We start from the raw sequence: 5,914 nt of genomic DNA on the forward strand, positions 1-5,914 counted from the left end.
ATTCACCATTTATATATATATATATATATATATATATAAATGGTGAATAAATATGGAATAAAAGTTGAATAAATATGGAATAAATATCGAATGAATGTTGAATAAATATAGAATAAATGTTGAGTAAATATGGAATAAATGTTGAATAAATATGGAATAAATGTTGAATAAATATGGAATAAATGACAACAGTCTCAAACGGGCCAGCAAAATCTATAATTTTTTGCTTGAGTCACCCCACCTGTTAATCAATCCAGTAGGCACATCAGCAACTGACCAGTCAGTGACCTCAGTTTGTCCTGAAGTGAATGTCTCTTACCTGCAAGCTGCAGCAGTTGCATTAAGAACGCTTTGCAGTCAGAGAGATTTCAATACTAACAGAGTTTACATGTTTTGTTTCATGTTAATAATAAACCTTTGTAAAATACACCAAAATGCAGGAAATGGCATCTACTTTATTCAAAATTCTCTGGGGGAGGACCCAAACCAACAACCACAAAATGTCTCCACAAGTTCCAAACGTATTTACCCACACACACAAAAATAATACTTCATGCAATAATAATTTGTCTTGAATGTTCTTGAATAATAATCCTTTAACTTAAAGAGGGACATGGCTCGAGCATTAGTCAATCTCAGACCCAAACACTGCACAGAGGCACAACCAGCACGGTGCTCAGCGGCACCCAAAGTTCAGCAACCTGCAGCCACAACTGCAGATATCAACAGTTTGGAAATGTATTGGATCCAGATCAGATCTGGCCAGGACCCTATCCAGATCCACTCGTTAAGTGCCACATCCGGCCCAGATCCATTTTGGATCCATTCATAAACACATTATCCGGCCCGGATCCGTTTTGGTTCCGTTCGTAGAACACATCATCCGGCCCGGATCCTTTTTGGATCCGTTCGTAGAACACATCATCTGGCCCAGATCCGGTTTTGACCAGTTTATGATACTCACATCGAAGGTGGCCTCATTTGGTTCAGAACCTTTATTTACCATGATTTCATTAAAACAAGTAGATACAGATAAAACTTGGCTTACCAGTTACACAAGACTGAATAAAAATCCCACCAGTTTAACCTTAAACACATTAAAATGATTAGTGAAGCTGCAAAAGACTAAACTTGGGTTATTGTGAGTAAATTTACAGTTTTGAAGCTGCACAGTGGCGCAGGTGGTAGCACTGATGCAGGTGTTAGAATCCCAGCCAGGGCTCTTTCTGCATGTGGTTTGCATATTGAATGAATGTTCTCCCTGTAAACACAAATAAGTTTCCAAAACTCAAACATTTTGAGGCAATCTGCCACAAAATGTTTGAGTTGTTTTTTTCAAAACTTAAATTTCATTTAGTGCTGCTCCCACATTTTGATTCCAGTTTCATTAAAATTGTTCATCAAGTCAGTGTATTTTACTCATCACCATTTAAAGGTTTTAGTTGTATAAACTCAGAATTCTTAATTTATCGAGACTTTAAAGTTTTCACTTTTTTAACCCATGAAAGTTAATTAACAGAACTCAAAAATTTAAGTACAAGACAAGACATTTTTAAGGTAACAAAACTCAATTTTTATTAGTTTGTTGTCATTGTTTTAAGTACAGAATACTCAAAAAGGTTGATTTTGTCTTAATCAAAGCACATGAAGCAAAACAAAAAAAAATGGAGGCAGTTGATCGCCTTAAATACATCGAGTACAAACTTGAAATGACCAAGTTACGAACATGTTCTACATAACAGCTTTTTCTTGGCTTATTTTAAATAAACAAGAAAAACTGCAATAAATATTGGAAAGGAGAAAAGAACACGCTAACGCATTCAAAGAGAGCAGTATAAAAATAACTTTACATTTACATAAAATGTACAGCTGCAACAATTTAGTGACTGATTAGTTGCCAATTGTTAAGCACCTATTTGAATTGTTTTGAGACATTATTTCAGATGAAAGCATCATATGTTCAGATATGGTGTCTCCAACAGTTTCTGGTTTTATTTGTGAAAAAGTAAATACTGAGCAACTAATCAATTAATGCAAAAAATAAACTAATAATGATATCAAATAATAAAATCAAATTAAAAATAGTTGCTGCACTAATCAATGAGTACTTTCTGCTTTTTGCCTAATACCAGAGTACAGCAAGAGATCATCAACTTGAATCAAATGACAATGTTTTAACAGTTTAACAACATCTGACATTGACAACTAAAATGTGTTACATTAACCATAAAACCAGTTCTAAATGGGCACAACTTACAATAGTTTCTCTTTAACATTTAACAAGAACACTGGTCCATTTGTGTATTTGGTCGTACGGGCTGAACTCCTGCATTCATTCAACCTTTATTTAGACAGGTTAATCCCATTGAGTCTCGAGGACTCATTTACAAGAGAGACCTGATTTCAACAAAGAATGATGACAACATTTATTTCTTGTTTGTGAAGTTATGTCAATGATTTATCATCTGTCATTTCCTGAGCTCATTTTAGTCTTTCCAGATCCTTCAGGTCTTTTATTATTTTAGCCTGAGATCCTTCCTCTAGTTTGATCCAATTGTTTCAATTTCTTGTCCAAGTTGATGCTATTTTTTTCTGTTTTTTCAACCACCTTGCTTCACGTGCAATATTTCCATTTTTTTTAGTTAGGTGTTTTTGTTTAGATGTTAAAAGTGAAAACTTTAAAGTCTCGATAAATTAAGAATTCTGAGTTTATACAACTAAAACCTTTAAATGGTGATGAGTAAAATATACTGACTTGATGAACAATTTTAATGAAACAATTGGCAGTTATGAATCTTAGTGCACCATGATAGACAGCATCAACATCTGCAGGGTTCTTGTAGGAGCGTTCATGTAAATAATGTCATCGTAGTCAATGGGGGGAAGGAAAGTCACAGATACAAGGTGCCTAGCATTCAGGGTTAGACAGGATCTGTTTCTGAAAAAGAAACCCAGTTTAACTTTCAGTTTCTTTACCAAGTTTTCCACATGGAGCTTAAAGAAAGATGCGAATGACCAAGATACCCAAATATTTATAGGAATCAACAAACTCAATTGGGACACCATTTGAGGATGAAATCAGAGGAAGAACTGCTGGGACCAACTTTCTATTTGAAAAAAGCATCCCTTTGGTTTTGTCGGCATTTAGAACAAGTTTGAGGCGGAACAAATCTGGCTGAATGATGTCAAATGCAGATTTCAAAAGCTGGAAAGCCTTAGCAACAGTTTTAGCTCGACAATAAACAACTGTGTCATCAGCATAGAAATGTATGGATGCATCAGGGATGTTTTTTACCAACATTACGTATGTAGATTGTAAAGAGGGTGGGTCCTAAGACTGAACCTTGTGGTACACCATTGTTGGCTGTTAAATAACTGGAGGAAGTACCATTATGTTGAACACATTGCCTCCTGTCTGAGAGATAGTTAGAGAAACAACCAATGGTGTGTTCTGCAGAGCAGCTTTTAAAGAATCATTTAAAAACCAAAAAGCTTTGAACTCCAGGGGAGATGCATTCAATACAACCCTTCATCTATGAGTTTTTACAAATGTATCATCAGGTCATTCTTGAGAGTTTGTAACCTGGGCAACAGTTTACCATTTTCTAAACCAGTAAAATCTTCTGAACACATTCAAAAGTGTTGGTAAGTGCTTTGGAATACCTGGTGAGCCCAAACAGCAGGAAGGCATCCGCACATCTGGGACAGCTGACAATGATGTCACTTTCAATGACCACCCCGACTTTCACAGGCTGGTAGTGAACTGGATTTGTGTCATGGTCATAAGGGCCACTGCAACATCTCCATCAGCTCTGGCTCATCCTAAAAAGAACAAAAGAGATTATCAGAAGCTATTGTTTTATAACAGTTTGACTTTATTCTCCAATGTCCTTTTCTAATAAAATTTTATTTCAATAATTCAATTTAAAAAATGAAACTTTTTTTATTTTTTTTATTTTATTTTTTTAAACATATTTTTATTGATTTTAACAGGAGAATAAGAAACATACAGACAATCACTTACAGATACTTAAAAAGAAGACCTAGACCAGACAAAAAAAAAATAAAAAAATAAAAAGGGTTTTGCAGCAGACTCTCAATAGACCCATCAACAAAAACATCAGTTTGACTAAGCGTATGACCTTATAACCAATCCCCCTTCCAACCATCGAGTTGGATATCATTTTGGCACAGCCAAGTGTAAAAGACAGACCAGACCACCCAAAATTTATCAAGCTTGTTCTTAGTAAAATAACTGATTTTCTCAAGTGCAAAGTAGAACGTCATTTGTGTAGTCCATTGTGAAATTCCACACAATGTCCCTTTCTTCCAAGAGAGTGCAATACAGCGTTTAGCTTCCAAAAAGGAGACATTAAGTAAGGATCTCAAGTTATTTGGGATAACAAAGTCTTCAGGATAAATATTCAAGATGCACATCTTAGGATTCAGAGGAACCTTTTTACCAATCATTTGACCAATCACAATCAACACATCCTTCCAAAATGCCAACACCTGAGGACACGCCCACATACAATGAAATAAAGAACCTTTTTGGAAAGTACATTTAATGCACATGTCAGGAATATTAGGGTTAAAATGATGCAATTTAACTGGAGTGATGTATTGCCTAGTCAGCCATTTGTATTGTAATAATTTGGAATTTGTGTTAGCAGATTGTGCATGAATTGAAGTGCAGGCTTTGGACCACTCCTCACTCGACAAGCTCTCTCCCAAGTCCGCTTCCCATGCTTTTAGGATGTTGACCGAAGATTCTTTACATTTGTCAACAAACAAGGAATAAAGAAGAGACACCTGTCCTCTGTCATATAGGTGATTTACAATAATGCCTTCTAATGAAGACAAAGAGGGTAAAACAAGACTATTTCGTTGCTTGGATAAAATGAAACTCCGAACTTGAAGATATTTATAGAAATGTTTAAAAATGAAACTTTTATATAATATTCATTCATTACAGACTGATATATATTCAAATGTTTATTTCTTTTAATGTTGATGATTATAACTGATATCTAATGAAAACCTCAAATTCAGTATCTCAGAAAATTAGAATATTACTTAAGACCAATAAAATAAGGATTTTTAGAAATGTTATCCAACTGAAAAGTATGAACATGAAAAGTATGAACATGTACAGCACTCGATACTTAGTCATTGCTCCTTTTGCCTGGATTACTGCAACAATGCGTCGTGGCATGGAGTTGATCAGTCTGTGACATTGCTCAGGTGTTATGAGAGCCCAAGTTGCTCTGATAGTGGCCTTCAGCTCTTCTGAATAGTTGGGTCTGGTGTATCACATCTTCCTCTTCACAATAACCCCATAGATGTTCTATGGGGTTAAGGTCAGGCGAGTTTGCTGGCCAATTAAGAACAGGGATACCATTGTCCTTAAACCAGGTACTGGTAGCTTTGGCACTGTGTGCAGGTGCCAAGTCCTGTTGGAAAACTAAATCTGCATCTACAGTCTGGAGGAAGAGAGGAGAGGCACAGAATCCACGCTGCTTGAGGTCCAGTGTCAAGTTTCTACAGTCAGTGATGGTTTGGAGGTCCATGTCTGCTGGTGTTGGTCCACTGTGTTTTCTGAGGTCCAAGGTCAATTCAGCCATCTACCAGGAAGTTTTAGAGCACTTCATGCTTCCTGCTGCTGATCAACTTTATGGAGATGCAGATGTAATTTTCCAACAGGAAGTGGCACCTGCACACAGTGCCAAAGTTACCAGTACCTGGTTTAAGGACAATAAACATCCATCCATCCATTATATTTTACCCGCTTCTTCCATTTTGGGTCACGGGGGTCACCGGTGACCATGTCCGACAATCACTGTGCGAGGGGTGGGGTGACAATAAACATATATATATATATATATATATATATATATATATATATATATATATA

The sequence above is a fragment of the Nematolebias whitei genome, chromosome 3 (assembly GCF_014905685.2).
Source record: "Nematolebias whitei isolate Nwh7 chromosome 3, NemWhi1, whole genome shotgun sequence".
NCBI lineage: Eukaryota > Metazoa > Chordata > Actinopteri > Cyprinodontiformes > Rivulidae > Nematolebias > Nematolebias whitei.